We start from the raw sequence: 15,160 nt of genomic DNA, 5'->3' as shown, positions 1-15,160 counted from the left end.
ATTTGCAACCATTTTAGGGTAAAGTTAGTGGTAGCGTAAATTTACATAGACCCCGTTGAAAAAGCAAAGTTCTTGCTCATGCCTCTGTAGTTACCATAAATACGAGAAGGGACTACATATTGTTTAGTGAGGACTATCTCAAAATTAATCTCGGTGAAAACAGATTTATGACAATTTAATACTTTGACGGTCATTCCTGTCAGTTGAAGGACTCGAAAATTTCGATACACTGCCGATCCCGTTATTCGACGGGTTGATATGATTTCTCCCGCTTTTAAATACGAAGTCACGTTTACTGACGATCTCGATGGGACTTCATTACGTTGGGACATACACGAATTTTCTAAATCGGACGTAAAAATTTCCCGCATTCTAACAAACGGCAAGGTTTACGTGGCCGGTAGTCGAAGTGTTAAACGCCTCTGGAAATATTCGAGGCTAACAGTTGAGCCGTCCCAGTCTGTATAACAGAGTGTATGACTGCACAGAGAGCTTCTGCACTATACCATTGACTGTCTGTCAGACGATTGTGCTGTATCCACATACTGCTAAATCTCACGTTTGTGGAATCCATCGTATACGTAGAAGATAAGTAGCAATTTCACTTAAGAGCAAGTTGGTGATTCAATAGCTTTCTCAAACAGTTATTTGTAGCCAGTTGTCATGGCTTGTTAAATACTCTGTACGTTATGTCGCTTCACCGATTTGGCTGACTCTAAATACGCTGATATGTTGACATTTTGTGTTCGATTCATTCAGACGGCCACTATTACATCTGATAAAAGTAGCGTTGCAAATTGTGTAGAACTATTTCATTCATTTACGTGAAAGAAATACAATGTTACTAGTTAGCAAATTTGCTGTTTCATTTGTTCGTCAATTTATTTCAATTCTGGTTTATCTTAACGTTCAAAACTCTTGGTAATAGATTTTATTTTCGACTCGTTTAATCATGGAAAAGAGATTCGTCAGTAGTGGCAGGAAGCAACATATTTCTGTCACTTAATTTGGTACTTTCCTACTCTTTTTGGCACAGAAGTTCAGAAATTTCACTGCTGTTCTCCTATTCGTTTGTTTGCAGAATGTTTCTGCTACGACAGAATGAAGTGGCGCAGCGGTAAGACAGTGGACTCTTATTCGAGAGAATGGTGGTTCATCAAGTGCTATCCAGATCTAGCTTTCTCCTGGTTCCCCTAAACTGATTATGGTAAGTGTCAAGATGGTGTCTTAGAAAGGATGGTTCACCAACCCATGATTATGCTCCGTCTATAATGATCCTCTTGAGAGATCGAGATTCTCGGAATCAGTGAAGGGAAAGCTGGGATCTTTCCTTTGAACAGTAAGCAACGGAATTATTTTCTCATCTTCGTCGTATTAGCGCTCGTGTAGCGCCTTAACAACTCTATCGATCTCCGGCTTTAAAACAATAATGAACCGTCCTTTTCAGAGAGAAGTTGAAAGTGTCCACTACTTTAAATCTTTAACCAGTGAGTACATACAATGTTATGACTCCCACATTATACCCTGGAAACATTCTACTTTCTTTGAAAGTTGATCCGTAAATGAACTGTAACGTCAAGTGACTGCTTCTAGTGAAAAATGCTGTAATTAACCATCTTTCAAAGCGCAACGGAATTTTAAAACATATTTAACACAAATTTGATCAAAATTCTCGCAAATTTTATTCATAAACTCAGTCTATTGTAAGGTAGCTTGTCAATGCTCGTGTGTCAGAATTTACTGGAATGATACACGCAATGCTTATTCTTCTGCTCTTTTTTTTTGTCTGAAACTTTGTAATCCTATCTATTTGCACATTAAAACTATGATCTACAATACTGTCATTGAGAGCCGACCGGAGTGGCCGAGCGTTCTAGGCGCTTCAGTCTGGAACCACGCGACCACTACGGTCGCGGGTTCGAATCCTGCCTCGGGGATGGATGTGTGTGATGTCCTTAGGTCAGTTAGGTTTAAGTAATTCTAAGTTCTGCCTCGAGGATCGACTGCGAGCCCACTTATTTAGCTGAAAATTATAGGTGAAATAAAGGAATGTTCTTTCTGCAGAAGGTAGTTCTAAATACTTCAAACACATTACGTGTGCAACAGATACTTTGAGATCACTTTTACGGACTACCATTACAGAGCAGAGAACTGAAAAGCAACTTCGTGAGAAAAAAGATTAATGGGAGAGTTGAATTTAAGTTATTGTACTAATGAGAAGTGAATTCCTGAAGGACCAAACTGCTAAGGTCATCGGTCCTTAGACTTACATACTACTTAAACTAACTTATGCTAAGACCAAAATACGCACCAGTGTCTGAGGGTGGACTCGAACCTCCGGCGGGAGGGGCCGCGCAGTACATGACATGGCGCCTCAAACCGCCCGGCCCGTAGCGGATACAAAAGGCTCATGAACAATGCACAAAAATGTTCTCCTACGGACAATATGTTCTTACGGATGTGCACGTCTACAAAATACAAAAAATAGCCCCATATTCATAATAAACCCCTCAATGTTATTTAAAGAATGGGAAAGTAATTTGATAATCGACTGGTATGCTCAGATGAGCAAATGAAAGACAGATATTAATCTCCAGTTACTTTAACAAAGACGCAAATTGAAAGACGAGCTAGCACTCTCCCGTGAAACAAAGCGGCGTGGCATATTCGATAAATATACTTGAAAAATTAAGTGGCACACCTGTACAATTCGAGCAACCCATTATCTCATCAGTAATACTGGATGATGTAGCAGGTGGTTATAGTTAACGTGCAGCTACTCACAAAGCTCCAGGGTGGACTGTAACTATATTATGGGAGCGAAACGTGGTAGGTGTCCTAATGCGTTGATGCGGAACCGATATACGGTGACAAAAAAATTGTTCCAATTGTTGGCCCTCAGGTGCAAATGTGGCGCTATGGATGCAAGAAATACGAATAAAAATGTTTCCACATGTAATTGATTAGGAACGATACGTGGGCAGAAAAGGTATTACGAATGAGAAAGACATACTGTTGGCTTTATTATTAACCACCGCTTATACGATTCGTTCCATATTAGCTTCGGAGACGTCGACGAGATGCTGCATCCGTAAAACGACGTGATCAACATTTACTCGAGATAGTTACGGCGGAATCTGAGCAACGAATAGCTGTACACTGACCTTGTGGTCAGGTAGAGACAGAACGTGTTCCTGGTAAAGGCGTCCTTTTAGATATCCCCAGAGCCAAAAGTCACACAGATTCAGATCAGGTGATCTTGCAGGCCATGCATCTGGTAAACCTCTCCAAAAAACATGTTTGTGAAAGGTTGACTAATCTGTCCTTTCACTGGGTAGCGACTTGAGGTGATGCCCCGTCTTGCATGGAAATACTGTTTCCCAAACAGTTGCACTCTTTCAAGCAGGAATCACACTCTGTACATTGAGGTCTCGGTAAAGTGCAGACCTCAGGGTAAACTTGACAGACCTTTTGGGTGTTTCTCTCTGCAAAGACGCACGAATCGAGAGTAAAGGTGCTTGTGAATCCACATCACACATTCTCATACGGCGAGTGCACTGGATCTTGATACCTTCCCTCCTGCTCTATATCTCTCTTGTTACGAAAACCTTCCCTTCTACAACAACCTATGAAACCTTCCCTTAGGATTTCTATCTCTTGCTTATTAATAACAAATGAAATCATCCCTTTGAAATTAATTCTCGTTCTCAATCTTCGCATACAAATTGAAATGCTGCTTATTAAAAAGGATTTTCTGGTTATTTCGACGAAACATAGAATGTGTCGTCGACGTGGCCCTCAGTCGTTACCTGCAATAACCCAAAACTGTTCCTTACCTTTTTTACTGTTACTAGATCGCCATCTGACTGTCACATCGAACTGCGACATGAATATACTTACTCTATTAGCTGCTGGTGGGCTGTCATATTAAGTGGCTGTATTTTTTACCAAAGCTGACGTTATTCTTTAATAGCAAAGCTGACGTCATTCTTTTATCAATTAGACGGAAGTTACGTAATTCATAGTTAAACTTTTTTTGACAACAATAAAGTTTTGCAAAGTTTTACGTTGATGGTTTTTGGGATGGATAGTAATCAGTAATGCAATATTGCTGGCAAAAGTTAATTATGTTCTGAATGAAATGATTTTACAAACGTTCAAATGGGACTTACTTTTTACAATAATCTTACAACTAGCATTGCGCAAATATACCTTGGGTAGTCTTGAATTTCTCAAAAAATTAATTCAATAAAATTAGTTCCTCTGATGACAATAGTTGGTTGATGTCTCTGTACATCCGTTTCTGATCTCTTGTAAATCATAGCTGGTGGCTGGCAGGCACACCGCTCCTCTCAACCTCTCGCTACAGACCTGCTACCGACACGCTTCACTTCTCGGTTACTATTGACTTCCTACGAAGTGCGGTCTCTCCCGCCAACAATGCGTTCTGGTGCAGACAATCTCAGCTTCCATTAAAAAATGTATCAATGCAAGGTCTTTCCCGCTCTTTTCTTAAAATGTATCCATACGCGGTCTCTCCCACCAGTTTTAAAATTACACTCCTGGAAATTGAAATAAGAACACCGTGAATTCATTGTCCCAGGAAGGGGAAACTTTATTGACACATTCCTGGGGTCAGATACATCACATGATCACACTGACAGAACCACAGGCACATAGACACAGGCAACAGAGCATGCACAATGTCGGCACTAGTATAGTGTATAGCCACATTTCGCAGCAATGCAGGCTGCTATTTTCCTATGGAGACGATCGTAGAGATGCTGGATGTAGTCCTGTGGAACGGCTTGCCATGTCATTTCCACCTGGCGCCTCAGTTGGACCAGCGTTCGTGCTGGACGTGCAGACCGCGTGAGACGACGCTTCATCCAGTCCCAAACATGCTCAATGGAGGACAGACCCGGAGATCTTGCTGGCCAGGGTAGTTGACTTACACCTTCTAGAGCACGTTGGGTGGCACGGGATACATGCGGACGTGCATTGTCCTGTTGGAACAGCAAGTTCCCTTGCCGGTTTAGGAATGGTAGAACGATGGGTTCGATGTCGGTTTGGATGTACCGTGCACTATTCAGTGTCCCCTCGACGATCACCAGAGGTGTACGGCCAGTGTAGGAGATCGCTCCCCACACCATGATGCCGGGTGTTGGCCCTGTGTGCCTCGGTCGTATGCAGTCCTGATCGTGGCGCTCACCTGCACGGCGCCAAACACGCATACGACCATCATTGGCACCAAGGCAGAAGCGACTCTCATCGCTGAAGATGACACGTCTGCATTCGTCCCTCCATTCACGCCTGTCGCGACACCACTGGAGGCGGGCTGCATGATGTTGGGGCGTGAGCGGAAGACGGCCTAACGGTGTGCGGGACCCTAGCCCAGCTTCATGGAGACGGTTGCGAATGGTCCTCGCCGATACCCCAGAAGCAACAGTGTCCCTAATTTGCTGGGAACTGGCGGTGCGGTCCGCTACGGCACTGCGTAGGATCCTACGGTCTTGGCGTGCATCCGTGCGTCGCTGCGGTCCGGTCCCAGGTCGACGGGCACGTGCTCCTTCCGCCGACCACTGGCGACAACATCGATGTACTGTGGAGACCTCACGCCCCACGTGTTGAGCAATTCGGCGGTACGTCCACCCGGCCTCCCGCATGCCCACTATACGCCCTCGCTCAAAGTCCGTCAACTGCACATACGGTTCACGTCCACGCTGTCGCGGCATGCTACCAGTGTTAAAGACTGCGATGGAGCTCCGTAGGCCACGGCAAACTGGCTGACACTGACGACGGCGGTGCACAAATGCTGCGCAGCTAGCGCCATTCGACGGCCAACACCGCGGTTCCTGGTGTGTCCGCTGTGCCATGCGTGTGATCATTTCTTGTACAGCCCTCTCGCAGTGTCCGGAGCAAGTATGGTGGGTCTGACACACCGGTGTCAATGTGTTCTTTTTTCCATTTACAGGAGTGTATACCAATGTACGGTCTCTCGTGCCAACAATACTTTGGTGCAGACATTCCCTGCTACCAGTATTATTTCCAGCATGACAAATATTAATTATTCCTACTTAATCCTATTAATAAAATATAAACATATTTCAGAAATTGTCGTTTGACAATAGACAATAGAAATATACACGTCTTACAATCTTCGTGCTCAACACGCAGTTGACAGTGCTCCAAATTTGGCACTTCTGTGTATTCACTGTACTCTGCTGTATAAAATATGCCTCGTCACTCTATAGAATATTGCAGCCCGACCACATTTCATCAGCTTCGAAGCGTGTCGGAAACCGAAGAGCAAATTCAGAACGAGTTTTCTGTTGCTACACCATCTGGATCGTGCACGGGTACCAGAGTAAAACAGTCCACTAAATTTCGCGTAGGTGTTGACCATGGGTTGGACAATTCTCGTGACACTGCACGAGCTCTAGAACTACACGGGGCACCTGCAGCATGGTCACTAACATCAACAGCAACCTCAACAATTTCTTCCACCAGTATAGGACACCTCCCTGTTCCAGGTGCCACACTGTGAGCATCCCAGTTTTCGACTTTTGTTATCATCTTCTTTAAACCGTTTAGTAACATCTGGCCTCCTTTGAGACCTTTCATTGTAACTGCTGCCGTTCACATAATACAGTTTTATAGGGACATGATTCGTAGTAATGAATCCCCTTCAGAGTAATGTAAATGGCTATATGTTACAATTTGAAAGCAGCACACCGTTATGCTGCCAACGTCATACTATTACATAAACAGTACACGGTGACGTATTTGCAGATGATGGCCAGAGTTGGAACTAATTTCTCTAGTACAATCCGGTTCAGCATTGACGCACTACATATCTACCAAGTTTCGCTGACACACTGTAATTACACCGCACAACGGACCTCTGTAAGCAGCTGCACTTCAGTTATAACCAACCTGCAGCTTGACTATGTCTATCTCAATATCACAAGATAAATGTCTTACTTTACAAGTTGGCAGCAATCGCAAGTTCACAGCTCCAAGCGTTAATCAAAACCGAGGATATCCGACAGGCAACACTGCCTTACCAACCTCGTGTCATCACGGGAAGCAATACGATTGACTAGACGGAATTACCATTCAAAGTACTGAGTACATAGATGCTATGTTGTTGCCACCCAAAGGTAAAGCTATTATAGCAGACAGATATTTTAACTAGTCGGTTTTTGGGTGAAAAAGTGATTAACAAGTCGCGTACCAACACATATAATGAAAGTCGTTCACAGCAGACGGCTTTTAGCGCTACAAAACTGTTTTAGCTGAGTACTGGTACTGTTTTGGTATTTAAAAATGATCAGTAAAGAATCGAATTTACTATTTCATGTTCCAGCGAAACAATCTTCGGATTACAGATGCTCGCAAAGAAAAGATAAAGAGCGAGAGATGGGAAAACTTATTAAAATTCACTGCTTAACAGTTTCGTAAATGCAAGAAGTTCCAGACAAAGCAAAAATGTCACGGTCGACAATAAAACCTTGGGAGAGAGGAGATAGCAAAAAAGTAAGTGACAAAAGCAGTCTAATGGGGGTTTTCAAATGGACATTCGCACTTATTCTGAGGCTTTTGGCGACGGTTGAAAGATTACTAACAAAGAAAAATTTTCTTAGTTATCATGAAATCAAATTTCAATATCGTTGAAGAATACATATGGAGGAAAATAGCTTGCCGATATTCATTGATACGTCCTAGTGTTCCAAAAATTTGAGACTTATTTCATACCTGCAGCCGAGGGTTACAGGTGAACTATCTTCAGTAGAATGTTGGCAGCGTAACAGTGTGCTACTTTCTAATTGTAATATATAGTGAACTGTATTCAGTTGAATGTTGGCAACATAACGGTGTGCTACTTTCTAATTGTAATATATAGCCATTTACATTACTCGGAAGGGGATTCAGTACTACGAACCATGTCCCTATATAAAACATCCAAGTGAGTCTCTAATCGGACAGATCTTTCTACGGAATAGTTACCGTTTCTTGGAATCTCTGACACAGGCGTTATACAAAGATGAATGTTTCTGGCTGTCGGAACGACCACTGAGAGGCCGGCCAAGTTCTTCTACTTTCCTCCAGAAAGCAGTGGCCATAATAGTTAACATCAACAGTTCCAAAGAAAGACTCCTTGCTTGCAGGTATCGTACCAGGATATGGGGCTTCTCCCCTCTTTGACTTCTTATCGAGTTATTTTTTAGTATCATGGTCACAAGATATGGAAAGAGTCCTACTCAAGTAGGTTCACTTGGAGTTCTGCGAAATTTCCTGGCAAACGTATGAGGACGTTCGTGCCAACATACGAGTATGTGGACTGTGATTGTTCCAGGAGACGGTACCTGATAGAAGTATAAGACGTGCCTAAGATTCTACTTTCATTTAATGCAGACATGTTCCTTGAAAGGCACAATATGTGAATGTTGCACATAGCTAAGTGACTGATCGAAAATCGAACGTATTTCTTGTATGCTTCAACTATATGTCCGTAGCTTGTAGCTGAAGAGACAAAGTAAGTCTCTATGTAGGTGTTTACCAGTTTTTAGTTAGTTTCTTGTCCGAAATGAAGTATAGGAGTTTTTTTTTTTATTTGTAAATTCCTCTTCAGTCCAACTTACATCGTTAGAAACGACAGACAATAGTGAATGCAAATATACTGACAGAAAATGTCGCAACACCAGAAAGGAGTTGCGCGACATAAACGATAATTGGGAGGCGTTTTTGTAGATCTGAAAGATGATGTCTATTGCAATTTTGCACCAGTCTAATATGAATAGTAGGAAAATTTTGAGGATGCTAATCAGGTTTGCTTTAAATACACGTTGCAAATTTCGTGAGCGTAAGTTATCTTTGGAATTGGTGAGTTGATCTTGGTGAAGAATACGTTTAATGTGACATAGAAGCCAATATCAACATCTCACTGAGCTTAAAGGAGGTCATGCAATAGGGCTACGAAAAGCTGCATTCTCTTTCTGCGATACTGCAGAAGGCGTTGGCAGGAATGTAGCCATAGTACATGATTGCTGGCAGAGGTTGTCACGAGAATGTACGGCCGCCAGAAGATCGGGATCCGGACGGCCTCGTGAAAAGACCAGTGTGTTCGGCGTATGGCTCGGGAGCATCGTAGTGCATCTGCATCAGAAATCTGATCAGTAGTTGGCACCACAGCAACACAGTGAACCTTACAAATCGGTTACTTCAAGGACAGCTCCGTGCCAGACGTCCTGTAGCGTGGATTCTACTGATCCCAAACGAGCCTCATTTCTGAATTCAGAGGTGTCTAGCTACAGCCCAATGGAGGGCAAGGTGTGGGAAGCCTCTGGTGTTTTCTGATGGAAGCTGGTTCTACTTCGGGGCCAGTGATGGTCGTGTGTTGGCTAGAAGAAGGCCAGTTGAGGCCGTGCAACCAGCCTGTCTGCATGCTATACACACTGGACTTATACCTGGAGTTACGGTTTGGGGTGCGATATCGCATAACAGCAGGAGCTTTTACGTGGTTGTCCTGTGCACCCTGACAGAAAAACTGTGCGTCGATCTGGTGATTCGACCTGTTGTGCAGACCAGTTGTGTGATTGGATTGGAGAGTACCTAGATAACAGAACGCTGCATGCCATTCTCAATGAAGAGAAGTCTTTCGAAGTAAGAGTGATTTCAGGTGTGCTGCAGGGGGGTGTCGTAAGACGGTTGCTATTCACAATATAGGCATATGACCTTGTGGATAACATCGAAAGTTCACTGAGGCTTTTTGTGGATGTTGCTGTAGTATATCGAGAGGTTGTAACATTGGAAAATTGTACTGAATTACAGGAGGATCAGCAACGGGGATTGACGCTTGGTGCAGGGAATGGCAATTGAATCTCAACGTAGACAAGTGTAATGTGCTGCGAATACAAAGAAAGAAAGATCCTTTATCATTTAGTAACTGAAAGCAGCTAATTCCATAAATTATCTTTGAGTAGGCATTAGGAGTGATTTAAAATGGAATGGCCATATAAAATTAATCGTCGGTAAATCAGATGCCAGACAAATTCATTGGACGAATACTAAGGAAATGCAGTCAGAAAACAAAGGAACTATGTTACAGCACGCTTGTTCGCCCACTGCTTGAATACTGATCACCGGTGTGGGATCCGTTCCAGATTGGGTCAGACTGGATTAGATTTACTTTCATTCCAATTGGTCCGTAATGAGGAGGTCTTCCAGAATGTAGAACATGTCAGAAAAACAATAATACACGACATATATTTACAACTCAGACAAATAAGCTAATGTACCATTTCACAGGTCCCAAGTGGAATGATCGTAATTTTTTTAATGAACACTATATGAAAGAATCATTTTACAAACACTAATGAACTGAATTTACAATAAAAAAGTTTTATTTATTTATTTATAAGGTAATGAAGGTAATAAACGTGTAATACAACTAATATAATACTTATTTACAATGAACACATTGTTGCACTGAAATGGTGCAGAAGTTAGATTCTACTTATTAATTATTTTTAGGTGTTACATTTTTTCCCGACAGTGTAGATGCTGGGGATGGATCACTGTTATCAGGAACTGAAGACAAGCAAGTACTTCCACTCCTATTTTTAAGGGAAACAAAGATTTGTAATTTAAATACGACAAATTATAAACATGACCAAGTCCAAGTGTTCCTCCGGTTAAGAAACTCAGAAATGCTGCGAACAGAAACCCGCTGTCTAGGCATTTAGGACGGCGAGTGCAAGCTAACTAGTTAAAAACTGAAGTGTACCTACTTGCATTTTAATGTTGGATATAGATTGTAAGTTAAAAGAGATTTAGCGTTTATCACTTACAAGATCGCAGACTGATGTTGAGTTGCCTGCAATCAGAACGAGTTTCCGTTATGGCATATCTTTCGAATGAAATACTATTGATGGAGATTACAAAGAAGGACGCCCGTTCTATATGTGCACCTCCACACATACTTCGCAAGCCACCTCACAGATTGTTGCAGAGGATACTTTGTGTACCAGTGTCACTTCCCTCTATTTCTGTTACAGTCGTGAATGTTTTGCGGAGAGAACGATTGCTGGTAAGCCTAAGTGTGGGTCCGAAAATATCTAATTTTATCTTCATGATCTTTTCACAAGATATACGCAGTAGGAAGCAATATGCTGGTTGGCTCTTCCAGGAACGTACGTTCTCGAAAATTTAACAATACAACACAACGCCTCTCCTGCAGCGCCTGCCACTGGAGTTGACTGAGCACTTACTAAATGAATCTGTAACGAAACTTACTGCTTTTCTTTGGATCTTCTCTAAGATGAAGCCAGCAGAGATGAGTCATAAATACCAATTGAGGAAGTAAAGGGCAGGAAGTCTGGCGTGTCGTTTTCAAAGAAACCACCCCAGCATTTGCATTAAGCGATTTAGCAAAACGACGCATGGAGGCTTCGCCTACGATCCTGCCGAATTTGAGTCCTCCATTCGATCTGTTATTCGTATATTTTTCCATACAATCCCCTAAACTAACTGACCTTATACTAAATTGAAGGTCACACATCAGTTCACTTTATACATTCCACTGTACCGAAAACAAGAGAGAAGTCACAGGAAATAGTAACAACTACAATATAGCTAGGAGGAATTTGGAGTCAAATGACTAAATACAACAAATATTAGGAAAAACTGTTGTCAGTCTGAGTTTCATTAAAAGAATCTTAAGGAAAGTGTAATGCATTCATGAACGAAATGGCTTCGAAAACACTTCTTCCAGCGGATCTTGAACATTGCTCATCAGTGGGAGACTTTCCTTTCCTTTTTAGTGCGTTTCTTCTCCTCTTGTTTTGCCTCTGTATGTGAGGATTTGGAACTGCGTCAGGTCTGTGTCTTTTAGCCGTTCTCCTTGTTCACTGTCCGTCTTCGTCCCTTCACCGCATGCGTTCCTGTTTCTATGCGTTGGGCGCTAATGACCACGCTGTTTAGCGCCCGAAAACCTCAAACCACACACACACACACACACAAACAAACACACACACACACACAGACACACACACACACACACACACACACACACAGACCACATACTATGTATGATTAATAGAAGAGTTACCTAAGATTCTATGAAGAGCACCATGTTTCGTCAAATGATACTTTGGTAAGTCTTGGGCGTTAAAGAGGTGATCAACAATCTGCAACGGCAGATAGTACTAGAGACGCTCTGTGCATCATGGAAAAATTTACTGCTGAAATCAGAGAGTGCCCACTACAAGAAGAATCGGACAACATAGTTCTTACTCCTATATAAGTCCTGTGAAATGACCTCGGCGAAAAAACAGAGACCAGTACTGACAATGCATAACAGTTTCTGCATCATTATTCTGTGTTTAGGTGTTAACGGTACATCTGCGCCTATGGTACATCTATAGGTTGCAAGGCACGGAATGGCTTGTCGCTGTCGGTACCTGTTCCATCAGCCATTGCCCTTTCGTGTTCCAGTATGAAGAAACATAGTCGACGGAGCTCTGTTTTAGCCACAGCATCCCTTAATCTTACCGTCGTGGTCATTAAAAGAGATGTATATCAGAGTAGAAAACTTTCCTCTTAACTCGTTTTTTATAGTGAAATGTCAGAAAGTTGTAACTAAGAATCTCTACGATGGGCAAAGCCTCTCTTGCAGCGTCTGGCACTGGAATTCCATGGGCGCTTCTATTGTGCTATCACCCTTACTACAGAAATAAATTATGGATCGTGCAGTGTAACACCTCGGTTCAGTTTACAGTGATAAAAGCTATAGTAACAATAATTTAAAATTAAGAATAGAATTTTTAGAGGGGAAAATAGTGTAGAATCAGAGTTCGCTAATTGCAGATCAAAATTATAGTATATCAGCAAGTAGTTTAACGTCTAAGTACAGCAAAGTCACGGAAGCGCTCCGTCATGGAGAAGGCAGTGACATTAAACTCTTGTGATGAAAAACCTATAAAAAGGTCTGATCGTCATTATTGCCGCCTTTTTTTCCTTGATTGTTTCGATAAATGGCGGGGAACACGTGTCAGTCAGCGAGACAATAATTAGATTGGACTTTATCGTGTTAAGATTCACGATAAACTGTTAGAATATTACAGAGATAAAAAGTGATGTAGTGTACGATCTCTGACTGTTGGTAGCAACGGAGTATTAAGGGGAGTTTAGGACTTTAGTGCTAGATTGGAACTTTACGGACATATACACTACAGAAACTCAAATTATCTGCTGATACGAATGAATTCAGAGGTACCGGTATTCAGATATTAACATGTGGACTTTTGAAAGTGTCGTGTGCCGTTAGTTGCGAATCTGGACGTAGAGCGCGTGCATATCGGCATTTGCGGACTATTTATATTCCTCCAAGCTAGGAACCTTTAAATAGACCATCATCTATCACCATCTTAATCCTTGAATATAGATAGGAAGTGAAGAGTGTTGAAGACTGTTGTACTTATTTAATTTACCTTGTACTACTCAGTGAAAGTTTTATGGAACCGAAGCTATTCAGCAGTAAGTCAGCACCATCTAGCGGAAAGCGTAGGCATTAACTAACACGCTAACTGAAGTGAATGTTTACGTGTTTTACGTACTGCTTAATATGAACGTCCCCATTCCCTCCGAAAGGTGGCGCAGGCTGTCTTAATCATAAAAGGGCAGAGTTTTAGCCGGGCAAATTACTAAATAAAAGCGATTTTTACAAGACTCGCAGTAATAGCAAAACACAAGGTCCGCACCTCATCGGAGAGTCGTCGCTGTTACGTCGGGAAGTAAAGCTGGAAAACCTACCGACGATACGTATCTACGAGCAGACGTCGACGTGGAGTACCTAAAAGGGAACCACAAGAGAGTTGGGGATGCTTTAGCAGTTATTCTTTGTCCCATTAATTGATTCAATCTAGTAACTGTCTCCAACAGTCGGACAATACTCATATGTGTTGTTAGAAAGATGAGTATTAAAATCGTAACTGTTTCAGCAATTTGGTGGCTTCATATTCCGTGTATTATGAATCTAGAAATATCATGAAGCATTATGTCATTGCAATAGCGTTTCGTGAGTTCTCAAATGGAATTAAGAAAACCGTGCCGTGCCATTAAAGTAAAAGCGTTGTGCATTATTTCGTCGAATAAAAATGTCAACATTGTTAATCGTGTAAAATAGTACTAGACCCTAAGCCCAACAGTCCCATATTTCACTTTATTTAACCATTTATGAAATATCAAGGACCTCCTCTTTCGAAACAACACGTTGCATATCATGCATGACTATCAGACGTCGTTTTTTACTACAGATTGCTCCTGGCTCATATTAATTTTCTAAATATATGTGTAGGTTTTCGTAGTTTACTTCATTTGCTCCACGCAGCATAACCCTTCTTCTCCTCAGTATCGTACAAGAGATCATGTCAAATCCTACAGCAGCAGTTCAGTAGGATTCGATGATTCCAAAATTGAGGTCATGGTTCATGTGGCGTTTCAGCTGTGATTGCCTCCTGCGACAGCGCTGAAATATCAGCTGATGTGCGGCTATTGTTCGGTGTCTATCTTCCGCTAATAAGAGCAGTCGTCTTCGGATGAGCGTTCGATAACTAATCTCTGGGAGTGGTACTCGCAGTAAGAAATACACAGGGACCACTGCGGACGGTGAAAGCTGTAGCAGTAAACACACGAATATTGCGTAGCCTACAGAGACAGCGCCCATTACATGGGAAGTGCAGCATCAAGACAAGACGATATTCAGAGAGCACATAATACGTTTCTGGGAACTGGGAGTCGACAATAGTGCAGAGGCGGAGAAACGCGGGAAGGACAGAGACAGAGAGAGAGAGAGAGAGAGAGAGAGAGAGAAAGAGAGAGAGAGGGAGAGAGAGATGGAGAGAGTAACAGAGGCACTACTTACAAGGAGAACACGGAAAGTGCTATAAACCTACTTCCCAGAAATTTCGCACAGTGGAAGCGGGGTGAAAACGAGCGAACACGTGTCGTGGCTTATCCGTAGATACTCGACCGTATCCGAGAAAACTGCAGTCAAAATTTCCGAAGCATTTTAGATGCTTTTTAAAGTGCAATAAGTTCAACTGAGGTGTTGGCACAGTGGGCAGTGGCTCGAGTTTACACTTTTGCGCACCGAGTA

Source organism: Schistocerca gregaria, chromosome 4 (genome assembly GCF_023897955.1).
Source record: "Schistocerca gregaria isolate iqSchGreg1 chromosome 4, iqSchGreg1.2, whole genome shotgun sequence".
NCBI lineage: Eukaryota > Metazoa > Arthropoda > Insecta > Orthoptera > Acrididae > Schistocerca > Schistocerca gregaria.
The sequence above is the reverse complement of the archived record's forward strand: the minus strand, read 5'-3'. Positions refer to the sequence as shown.